Raw genomic sequence first — 13,263 nt, forward strand, 5'->3', positions numbered from 1 at the left:
GCTGGCTGTACAGGGACAGGACCTCTGTTGCCAGCAAATCAAGCTCCTCTGTGGAGAAGTTAGGGGCCTTGTCACCTGCTTTCCTGGCCATCTTGGCTTCCACATATCAGAAATAGTAGTAAAAGTGGAGGAGGTGTTGTTGGATGCAAAGTTAGGAGGCAAGTGAGCTATTTTTGATCCACGTGTACATCTACAGGACATGTGCAGTCATCAGTGGAGACAGACAGATCCATTGGCATTCATACGTTGCTGTCACACAGGTTAGTCTTTGTCGCTCATGGAGTTTTACACCCACTACCGGTCAACTTCCACTGAGGGCCATCTGATTGGAAATATCCTGATGACGAGATCAGGCGCCCGCCATTTTAGATTGTGAAATAGCGTGCTTCCGAATGTAAAGTGCGTCATAACCACTCAAAACAGTAGCTAGTTTGTGTACATATACAAAATGCGATTGTTACTCCTTTTTTTAAACAAAAACAATATTAATTACTGCGTCACTGTTGTTAAATGCAATAGTTGCACAGTTTTTTCTACTTCCATTTACAGATGTTTTGTGGACATAAAATGAAAAACAATGTGTACGTAATACATTTAAAAAGTATTATTTACATATTGTTTATGAAACATTAATAGACATGTCGAAAATGTTTTTAAATATCAAAATCACTGATAAATGTTCTGCACAGATATGTTAAGAAACCAAATAGATTTTAAGAAATACATGACAATTGTGTTAAATCTCAAAGAAAGGATTGCAAACGTTAAAAAATATTTTTCCATTTTTCGAATGCAGACATATAAACCCAGGGAGAGATAGAATTCTACCTCTATGAAAAGGGAATTTCTCCTCTCTGCCATTATGAGCAAATACAATTAAATGAAATAGAGGACCCAAAAGTTAAAGAATAAAAAAATACACATGAAAAGTAAACAGAGGGAGCGACAAAAAAAATACTTGACTTCTGTGAGGCAATTTGTGCACTAAAATGGTGTTCTGCAGTGGAATGGCAAAGGATCATGGTCTAAAATGGAGTGTGTTTTATAGTGTGGTATGCAGGTGTAATCAATTAACCAAAAGACATCTGGTGTGTGCTGCTAGCATCCATCTAATAGCCACGGGCATAGTACAATGTTGAACGTGTCCCATGACGGAATCCAGCGGTCAGCAATCCACCGCAAGAATAACACCAGCACAGTTGTTAAATCGAAATACGCTTGGTGCAATCCCACCACCCTGATGGTGATGGGGTAGTGTTAGCCAGCACAGGAGTCTGCCACATCAGCAGCAGTGAGCCGTTATGCGATAGAAAACACTCTGTCGACGCGAACAGAGATTTAGCCGCCATACATCTAAATACAGCAGTCGGAATTCCATCAGCTTAATAGTGTACTTGTAAACTCTGCTGCAGGGGGGAAGCCAGAAGTCCTGCCAAGATCTAAATCAGACCCTAACAGCCTGATTGCGAGTTTGGGGGTCTGACTGCCAATCAGCCGCAGCGGTCTCAAGTAGTCTGTGGAGTCAACGGTCTATCCCCTGCGTTATTTAGATGTTACCGCTGGCCCAGCAGCGGTGTTTCTTACGGTGGGGGACTGGCGCAGGACGTAGTCAGCAATTTAAGAAATATTTTTCCATATGTGTCAATGCAGTTGTGTTCATTTTGATCAATAAGTGTAAAATGTACCCATATGCTTGACACATGAAAAATGACCTTGTACGAGTATTTTTCCATGGCTGGAGTCCGGACCATATGTGCCCAGTCCAGTCAATGGGAGAAAAGTGTGAAACGCACTTACCTGGATTACAGCCCCCATGGGGGTCGTTTTCTTTGGGGTCAAGTTGCTGCATTGAAAGGGGGCCCTGGATGAAGGGGTCCATGTTGGAGACTGAAGGGAAAAGAAGGGAATAGTTGAGCTTGCATCCCATTCCCTTAGAATCCGCTGTCTGGAAGCAGGTGGTCTACCCGCCGCAGTCTGCTAGATGGAAAGGCACTTCGTAATCTGGACAGTGGGAAAATTGTCTGTACCACTCTCTAACATCTGCTTTTCCCCATGCGGCCGTTGAGGTGGTCGGGGAATAGCTGGTGGAGTCGGGACTCCGATGGTCTCTCATTCATCAACCTGCCAACATCGTAACTCAGCGGGCGGATCGCCAACTAGGCGGCAGAGGAATCCAATGCCATTTCGACAGCGGGACCATTTCCGCCAAACTTATAATCAGGCTCGTAGTCAGCAAAAGAAATATAATCACTACTTCAATTCGCAATCCATGTGTATCTACCCAGCCGTTAACTGTTATTATGGAAATAGAATCACCCGGGGCTGAACACCATTCTCTCCAGGTGAAGATAAAAAGAAAGACATTTCTAGTGGTGCGCAAGGGAAAAACTCTGATATGGTCTCTAAACATAAATCCCAATATCAGTCTCTACAGGTGGTGAATGCTCGTTACCACTGACTGGGTTTACAGATTTAAAATTACTGGAGCAAAATTTAACATCCTCAAAGTTGAAGCTATGATAACAGGCCTAGTCTCTTAGTAATTGGGAAATATTTAAGGACCTTCAATCTAACATTTTGAAATCTCTGGCTCAAGAGCAGAGCTACTAGACAACAGTATGCATCAATAAATTCTGATTTTAAAGGTTGTGTGAGAAGATAGGATTCAAACTGTTTCCTGTTAATGGCTAATAATGGAAGTATCCAGACAACTACTACTGTGACTGTAGCTGGGTGATTCTTTCATTTTTAGATCTAAAGAAAGTTCACTTACTATGGAACCAAATAAGAACCAAAGGTATGTTGAAGCCCAAAATCTTCTTAATAAGAGGGGGAGAAATTATTGTTTATAATAATTACCTCCGGATTGTACCCCCTTTATGGTAGTGTTTGGAAACATCCCACCCTTAAAGATCAGTTTGAGAACTGCCAATAGCTAAGTAATAAGTCTGCTCATTGGCTTAACATAAAAAGCCATTAGGATGCCCAAGCGATCTCTTGGATTATATAAAAATGGTTAGGAAAGTCTCCTGATTTGGAAATAGGGAGAAGGCCTTCCAAGGGGACTCCGTTGTGGTATACTTTAAAAGAGCCAAAAAGAGGGCATGACTACTTGATTGGCTGAAATTTGTGGTTATTTCAGATGCATATACTAGGGCCCTGAGGTTGGGTTGTTTTTTTATAGGCCTTTGCACAAACATCTTTTGTGTTAGTATGTTCTGTAAATTTGTGTTTTAGTAATTTTTAAACGTTTAAATAAATATTTCATTATAAATTTGGTCAAGTTTTTCACATGTTTAATATAATAATATATTTTTTTGGTCAATTGTATCTTTTTTATGTTTAAAGCAAATTGCAATTTTGATGTGATTGTTTTCTATTGTTATTTTTCAGATTGATATCTATTTTCTCTTACACTTTAAGCAGTATTAATAACTGTATGGGGTTAGTTTAAAAATATAGAATTCGTTTTTTAAATTATTTTGTGCGTGAAATAAGTAAATATTACATTCTAAATCTAATTTTTCATGTAAATAGAATGTGTTTTACATGCTTACCTTATAGGTTATGCATGTAATTTGTATTAAAATGCATTTATGTTTAGAATTTTAAAAAATAATGTAGAGTTTTATAATTAATTTGTATTTTTTATCTATTATATTTAGCCAAGATGCTGAAGAAAGTGCAGTGTACTTAAAAATGATATGTTATATATGTATTCTAATTAATACAAGGCATTTTAAATATAATACTTTAAAAAATATCTGGAATTTTGTAATTTGTTTACTTATTGGTAGAGTGTGAAGTTATGTAGTAGTTTTAGTGCTTGTTAATCATTTAGTAATAATATTTAAGATAATCTATAACTTAATGTTACCAATTGAAAATAATGATTTATTTATGTTATTTGTACTGTTAATTATATTGCACATATCTATTAGTTAAAAGTGTGGTATAGTTATTTAATTTCTTTACTGTAAAACACACATATACAGTAAGTAAGTAAATCTTTATTTGCATGATTAATTAAAACCATTGCATTAATAAAAAATAAAAAAATAAAACATAAACTACTCAAATTAGTCTATCATGATTAAAATCCATTTTGCAGTTCAATGTTTGATCAAAAGTCAGTCATGACAGTATAAAATCCATACCAATAAAACAGTAAAAAATAGGATATCAGGGTAAATTCTACTTTTAGCAGTTAACATTACTAAAGATAAAGTGCCATAAAACCATAAAATTCAATGTGAGGCACAGGCCAATGAGCAAAGTCAGCAGTGTATGAATTCATTGTACAGCTAGCAGATGAGACATTCTAGGATGGTTTACCACAAGCCGAGCCAGCTTTTAGCAGCCAGAGGTTTGTTAGATTTAAATGACCGTTTAGCCTTATAACGTTGTGTGGGCTGTAGGGACCAACCTGCAAAGTTGTCATTGCTTGTGAACTCTTCCTGCAGAAAAAAGGGCCTGTTGTGTAAGACCAATCACTTTCTAAGTTCCAGATACCTGTGCAAATAAACAAACGATTAGTACATTGCTTATTTTCTGTTCAGTGATGCTTAAGAATTGTACAAGTCGGCAGGCCAGCTAAACATCTCCTCCTGCAAAGCAAGCTTTCACTGCCTGCCTGCACCTGCATGTTCTTATTCCCTTGGCATAAGGAGGGGCCTTGGCAGTAATTTGCGTTTGTATTTAAGTTCTCCACATATACATAGCAGATGCAGCACATCCTCTTTTGTTGCCCCACACAGTTGGCAACTAGTAATTGTTTATGGGCATTTACATGGAGGTAGGTGAAACAGAATGGGGAGCACGCAGAGCCAGTACCGGAGATATTTGTCTTTACATTTTTTAGTGAATTATACGCCTAAATATGATTATGGAGCTGCATTAAGACAGCTGTACAGAGTGAACCATCTGTGCCCCCTTCCTGACAGGACTGCTTTGTCTTCTGCTAACAAGACGTTTTTGATGGCTTTATTAACGAGCTTTTGAAATTGTTATTGTACCCGAGGCCTCCCAGAGAGCCCAAAGGCCCAGTTGCACTATTGACTCTTGTAAGTAACCATTTCCTGCGCCTCTGTTATTGTCCAGTAATTCTTTCCGTAAGTGAGCATTTAGAGAACCTGTCTCAGCTCTCTTGATCTTATACCAGCTTTTGACGTAACCGCTTCTGCGCTCAAGTTGTCGCGACTGCATACAAAATTCTAGTCTTATTTGCGCTGGAGAAGTATAATTTGGTAAGTTGAACATCTTTGGGGATGCTTTTATTACTGTACCATTCAGCGTGCTGGCGTCCCTACCCCTCATACATTCACTCCTGTAGGTGATAGCTGGAATGAGCTTTGGATGTATCGCCTGAATCAGCAGGGTAAGCCTTGGTCCCACAATTTTATTCTTGAGATTTTAGTGCTACTGCCATAGCAGTTCCACTTCTTTTTAATGTCTCTTTATGGGCAGTGAATATGCCTTTACTGTGTATTATAACCACCAAGTATTAATGTTCATTAACTGTTTCTAGCAGTTGTCCTGCCAGATGCTAGTAATACTTATGGTTGATCTTTGTTTGGTTTAACTGCATGACTTTAGTTTTATCTAGGTTTATATTCAGCTCGTTTTTGAAGGAGTAACCTTCGGTAGTGTCAAACAAACATTGAAGGACAACCAAAGTTCAATTAATAAGCACAAAATTCAAAAAGACTAGCCCACCCATCTTAAGGGCGTGAGAATTACACTTGTCCAACTCAGTTGCTAGATCTGGCATGAAGAGACTGGACACGGTCGGGGCTCATACGCAACTTTGTTTCAGCCCCTTAGTAGTTGGAATCCTTCTTGTCAAACGATCACCGGCTCCCAGCTTCACTTGAATCCTGGTATCTGTGTGTAGCCGAATCAACTGCTTCAAAAGCCCATATGGAATATTCCTTTTAGCGAGTTTGTCACACAGTTTCATCCTATCTATATGGTGGTCAAAAGCTAAGTAGTCAATGAAGCAGAAGTATAACGGCAAGTTGGCATTTTTTACAGCATCAATCAGCATGGAGAGTATTAATATATTTATAGTAGTCTCCATATGCTCACTGAATCCTGCTTGATTGAGGGGGGTGACGGCATTTCTGCCGCTCAATCTTTTCATTCTCCTAATGTTGTAGTTTAGCAGCGATTAGATTAAGCATTAGCAGAAGACATCTTGTATTTAGTAACTATTGTGAACATTTCGCAGAATCCATTTTGTATTCATGGCAGCCATTTTCTCTGCCACATGCTGCCATGTGCTCACCATGTGCTCTGTCCTACCTTTCTGTTAACTACTCTTGAAAATCTGCCTAGTGACAAGTTATATTTAGCATCTCCCACTTTCGCACGTGCTCAGTAAGGTCTGCAGCTGTTAGCCCTTGAAAACTGTTAGCTCCTCCCACCTGTCCACTGTGCATTTTCCACATGACCTTATATGTATAGAAGTCTTGCTTCTATAATTGTACCACCTCCTTTTAGCCCCTGCGTGGGTATAAAAGGACCATGCTTTCTCAGTTCAGTGTGCTACTTCAAACATTACCGAAGGGTGCTGTTTGAACTGTGGTACCACCTCATGAGGTTAATAAACTTTGTCTTTTATTTCAGTTTCTGTGCCACCTTCTTCCTACATGGTCTGAGGACTTTGTGCAGAGAAAGGTGAACCCCTTGCACTAGTAGGCCTTGCTGAGGCTTACTTCAACAAATTCGCGCCCGAACAGGGACTCATCGGTGACTCGGATGCCCAACGGATTGGTCGCGACGAAGGATTGGGATCTCGCTGCGGACGATCAATGCCTGAGGAGACCCGAGTCTTGGCAACCACAGCGTTTTTTCCTTCTTTCTGATTTGACCATCCAGGTGGCGCCGGTCCTTGACTGAGATCCTTTTTGTTCAATCGTCATGCAGTGACCATTTGGTCGATTTTAGAACTTGGCAGTTGGAACCTGGACACCCTGTGATTGGTCAGAGACGTTTTACGGCACTTGCTGTGGGTTTTGATGCCTTTGTTTGGCAATGTAGTTTAGCACTACTTACTGTGGCTCTCGTGTTTTGGGTGACTAGTCAATTTGTATCCTTTGAATTGATATATAAATTGCAATTTATATAGGCAGGTAATGAGGAGAATTTTCTCCAATTTAATTTTGATTTGAACAGCACCTTAAGTGCTACTTTGATTATAATATTGCATATTTTGCACTATTTTTGGCATGCCTGTTTTTAGCGCACTTCGTAGGATGTGTTGCTTTTGTAATAGTACCAATTTGAAACTGGAAGAATCGCAACCGGCACCCCCAGAGGGGACGCCAAATAGAGATATGTATGTTAAACATGGTCTTTCTTCTATAATGTACAGCACATTAAGGAATAAATACACTTGTGCGGATCCTGAGTTACGTTGGCCTATGCATGGGTCATTTGATTTGCGAAAGATTGAGTATGTGGAACAATGTATGTGTAAGCGAAAGTCTAGGCAAGATATGTTTGACTGTGTACGAATGTGGGAGAAAGAAGTGCATGGACGAGTGAAGCCTGAGCAAGCCTTGCTTGACAAAGAGCAGCGGAAGAATGTATATGTGAAAGCATTGGAAATGAGAAAGAAAGAAATAAATGACTTAAAGGAGCTAGAAGAGAAAGAACGTAAATTACAGGTAACTGGCCAATACACCGTTAGGCAACCTCTCTATCCTATCCTTAATAAACCACATGATGATTTATTGTTACTAGATCGCCCCCCACCTCCGTATGTCGTCCCTTCTGCCCCTCATGAGTTAGTTAAGGCCTCCAGTTCAGAGCAACAGAAGATACGAGACAGTCGCTCTATGTTGCCTGCTGACCGTGCGTCTGAGCTTAGATCTATTGCTCGTAAAACAATTAGTAGCGTTGTCTCTGCTTCTGAACTTTTTGACAACATGAAAGGGTGGACGGAAAAGGAGCAGCTATATTTTACTGAGGCATTTGGCACAGAAGTTATTGAACTATATCGGAAATATTCTGATGAGTTAGAGCCCGATGATGTAGCAGCTGATCATAAGCAAATGTGTGATGGTCTTTTTGTTTTCTCCCAGGTGGCTGATGCAATCAGACGTTTGGTGAAATTATGTGTTGCAGCAGACCGTTTGCGAGAGGAGAAAAGGGCCATGGACGTAGTTGCACGGACATCTCAGACCGGCGGGGTGTAAGCTTCCATCTTTGGAACAGATAAGATTATGATAATTCATGCAAAACCAATGCGGGAGGCTGCGCCTTTGTATGTTCCTCCTAAAGGATCGGGCACAAGTGATGATAAAACTTCTGTTGATGCTAAGGGTTATTTTATTTATAATTGGGTATATACTCCTTGGAATAGGGCAGATGTAATGGCACTTAAAACAGCATTACCTGACCCGCGGCAAAATCCAGCCGCCTTTTATGAGGAAGTTGAGGGAGCAATTAGTTCTTGTACTATGACTTTGGCTGACATTGATTTATTTTTCGGATTGATATTACCGCCAGATATGTGGAGAACTGTTCGTAAAATTGATGATCGTGCAGTTTTTGGGGCGTCATGGAAAGAATTAGAACAGATGGACGGGGATAGGGAACCTGCGAAAAAGCCATATCAGTTGATTCTAGATCTTCCTGCAGCCATATTAGTTAAGTTAAAAACGATTATTCCCCCTAAAAAGATAGATTGGACTGTTTTAGCATCTTGTCAGCAAAAGGCAGATGAATCGGTCTCTGATTTCTTTACCCGCTTTGAAGAAGCATTTCATGATTTTAGCGGTCAGTTATTGTCAGATGATACGGGCAGACATTTGTTTGTCGATAAATATGTCGCAAATCTGTTACCAGGAATAGCTAGTCGTCTAAAAGCTAGTGAAAGTTCATGGACTACCTCTACTCCGGTTTCTCTTTTGACTATGGCTCAGTATTATGAACGTCAGGAATTAGAAGCAAAAGGTAGCGAGGACAAAAAAATTAAAGAATTAAAGACAAAGGTTATGTTGGCTCAAGCTTATGGTCCGCCTTTTAGAGGTAGTGATAGAGGTGGACGTGGATCTTATGGTTCTTCTTACACTCGTTCGAATTTGTCTGTTGATCAGTGTGCGTATTGTAAGAAATGTGGGCATTGGGCTGCTGATTGTCCAGCACTACGTGTTCAGCAGTGTTCACGTGGTCGGGGACAAATGAGAAATTGCTCAGGATATTCAGGACCTAGAAGAAGCACGAATGATCATGCTAGGGTTGATGCTAATGTACGAGGGCAGCATGGGTTTAACACTTTTGATAGACTGAACCAATACCAGATGTCTAACTATGTGCAGCCTGATTTCCAAGACTCTGCTTATGCATAGGATTGCCTAGGATGGGGCAAGGAATCAGTTGAAGTTCCAGTAGATCAGAGGGGTCCCTATGTTACAGCACATGTTTTGGGTTCTACTGATCAGTTTCTGGTTGATACAGGAGCTACTCGTAGCGCCTTTTCTAAACAATTGATTCCAAGGGCTCCCCTGTCTGGCTTAACCATTACATCGATAGGTTTCGATGGAACACCTTCCCCTAGCCCATTGTCACAACCACTTGCATTCCATGTTGATAAATTTACTGCTCCATGTCCATTTTTGCTTTCTCCAAATACACCAGACAATATTGTGGGTCTTGATATGCTCAAGTATTTCAGGGCTACAATACGATGCTCTCCTGAAGGGGTGTGTGTTATTTTAAATGATAATCATCCTGTGATGGAAAGAGTTTGTCTTGTTAAAGAGGATATTGCATTAGCTTCACTCCCTAGTACTTTGTGGGCTACTTCAGATACTGATGTGGGACAAATGATTATTCCACCAGTACATATTAGTGTTAAGGAGGGAGCTGTATTGCCACGTTTGCCTCAATACAAAATTTCACAGGAGGGCGAAGAAGCACTCACGTGAATTGTGCATGATCTTATTGCAGTTGGAGTTGTTGAGGAAGTTCTGTATAATGTTTGTAACAGTCCGATTCTTCCTATTCTGAAAAAGGATACTGATACTAGGATTTACCGATTCATTATTGATTTACGAGAAGTCAATAAGATTTTGATACCACAATATCCTGTGGTATCTGACATCACGACACTTCTTACTTTGGCTCCCCCGACAGCAACTACGTTCTCTGTGATAGACTTGAAGAATGCTTTCTTTTCGATCCCTATTCATCCTGACAGCCGATATTTGTTTGGTTTTACTTTGAATAAACGATCATATAGATTTTGCAGAGTTCCTCAAGGCTATACGAAGAGTCCAAGTATTTATAGTCAAGCGTTAAAACAACAACTTGATTCTTTTATTTTGCCTGAAGGTGTGGCTCTCATACAATATGTCGATGATATTTTGTTGGCGGCTGATACCCCTGAGCAATGTGAAAAGTGCACTTTGTCCTTACTTTCTTTTCTTGCTTCACAACATCATAAAGTGTCACAAAAGAAATTGGAATATTGTAGACCAAAGGTAACCTATTTAGGTCACCTTTTGTCTAAGGAGGGCCGTGCACTTACATCAGATCGTATTCAAGCAATTTTAGACACACCAGTACCCTCTACTCAGAAAGATGTTCGGGCATTCCTTGGTCTTACTACTTTTTGTAGGCAATGGATAGTAGGGTTTTCACACATTGTCAAACCTTTGCTAGCACTTTTCACTAAAGATACTCCAATGCCCCTCCCATGGACAGATAAATGTGAGACTTCTTTCCAGCAGCTACAACAAGCCCCATATTCAGCACCAGTGTTAGGTACTCCAGATTACATGAAGCCTTTTGCACTTTACGTACATGAGAAAGATGGATGTGCATTGTCAGTTTTAGTACAGACACATGGCAATAAGCAGCGTCCCTTTGCATATTTTTCAGCAGTTCTTGATCCTGTCGCTCGAGCGTTGCCTGGGTGTTTACGTTCAGTTGCGGCAACAGCTGTGTCAATACGTCAGAGTGAAGGGATAGTTTTCTCACATAAGCTGTTGGTGTTAATACCCTATGCGGTTGATGCTCTTTTAAATCAAACAAAGACGCAACATTTAACTAGTGCTCGCCTGACAGGCTATGAATTGACATTGCTGGCTCCTCACATTACACTGAAGAGATGTGCAACACTAAATTCAGCCACTTTGTTGCCATATCCGGTGACTCAGCCTCAGTCACAAGAAACACATGATTGTATATTCCTTACCGAAGAACAGTCAAAGGGTCGTATTGATTTACAAGATACGCCCCTTCCAGATGTAGACGGGGAATTGTGGGTTGAAGGGTCTTGTCTGAAGTTGCCAGATGGTACGACCTCAGCTGCATATACAATCACCACAATACACACGGTAGTGGAGACAGCTCGTATACCACAGAAGTCAGCTCAAGCAGCTGAACTAATAGCTTTGACACGAGCATGTGAGCTTAGTACTGACTTATGTGTGAACATTTATACAGACAGCCGCTATGCTTTTGGAGTGGCTCATGATTTTGGTTTGCTTTGGAAGGAGAGAGGCTTTCTCACATCCCACGGGATGCAGATAATGCACGGAGAATTAGTGCATAACCTCTTGACTGCATTGACATATCCAAAGAAACTAGCTATTGTGAAATGTAGTGCACATAAGAAAGTGACCAATAAGATAGGGCAAGGTAATGCTCTTGCAGACCGCGTAGCACGTGAGACTGCGATGCAGCGAAGTACTACTTCTATGTATGTAGTGAAGTCACAAGCTGAACGTTGGCATAATGCTAGACAAGATGTATTAGATATACAGAAATCTGCTTCTGTGAAAGAACGTGAGCAATGGTCTGAAGATGGAGAATTGGATGATGAGGGCTGTTGGCGGAATAAGCAGATGGATAAATGGAAATTGCCTATAGCTTTTGTAAAACCTATGGTTCAGATGGCACATGGGCTGGCACATGTTAGAGCTTCAACAATAACGAAGTTGCTTACGCAAGTTTGGGAGCATCCAGAAATTTCCAGTACAGCTAAGAGAGTAGTATAGTCTTGTTTGATCTGTTTGCAATACAATCCTGGAAAAGGGACACGTACTCCTGCAGGAGGGTTTGCTACACCAACTGCACCTTTTGAAGTTCTACAAATGGATTATATTCAGCTTGAACGCTGCAACAATTTAAAGTATGTCTTGGTGGTGGTATGTGCCTTCAGTAAATGGATAGAGGCGTATCCCACAAAGGATAATACTGCCATTACCACAGCGAAGGTGCTTTTGAAAGAATTTTTCCCTAGGTTTGGTGTTTGCAGACTTTTATGGAATGATAACGGACCTCATTTTGTTGGGGAAGTTATTAAGTATGTTCTGAAAGGCTTAGGGATCAAACAGAAGTTCCATGCGGTTTTCCACCCACAATCAGCAGGGTTGGTGGAAAGGTATAATGCTACTTTGAAGCTGAAGTTAGCGAAGATACAGGCTTCCACATCCTTAACTTGGCCGGATGCATTAACGTTGGCATTATTGTCTATTAGGTCAATGCCACACTCTCGAATAGGCCTTACCCCACACAAAATAGTGTTTGGAAGGCCAATGAACATTTGGGCAGTTCCTAAGCCAAATTCTGTATATGATGTACCTTGTGTCCTGATGAATGATTATTTGGCACAGTTAACCGACAATTTGGTTTCTATTCATCAACAAGTTCGAGAAGCACTTCCTGACAGATCTACAGGTGAAGGCCATGAACTCCGACCTGGTGACCAGGTGATGATTAAGTCTTTTGAAAGATCAAGCAGCTTGGAACCAAGGTGGCGAGGCCCAGAACAGGTGCTCCTTGCGACAAGGACAGCCGTTCGAGTGAGGTACCGAAAGAATTGGGTCCATAGTACTCACTGCAATAGAGTGCTACCTACCTTGGTGGAACCTGCTGTGCTGTCCGATCATCGAGAGATTTTGACTACGGAGAAAGGCCGTGCTATATAACCTGACGAATCTGCAGAGGTCTTCCCGGACCATATGACTTCTGGAGTGTCGCAATATAATTTAAGACCGAGGAAAGAATTTGAAAATGTTTTGAAAAAAACTGGTTGAGCTACTGCCCTGGGTTAGTGAAATGGAGAGCCAATGTGGCAAGGGGGGGGGATCAGCCATGCATTAGAGTAGTGACACCCGTCTTGGCCCGTGGTGAAGAAATCAGCGGCTGTCCAGGGATAAGAGCTCCAACGATTGTTTTTAATCCATTTCTGAAAGGGTTGATTATCAAAATGAATAACAAACTGATCATTAGTACTATGGGATTTGT

Source organism: Pleurodeles waltl, chromosome 10 (assembly GCF_031143425.1).
Source record: "Pleurodeles waltl isolate 20211129_DDA chromosome 10, aPleWal1.hap1.20221129, whole genome shotgun sequence".
In the NCBI taxonomy this organism is placed as follows: domain Eukaryota; kingdom Metazoa; phylum Chordata; class Amphibia; order Caudata; family Salamandridae; genus Pleurodeles; species Pleurodeles waltl.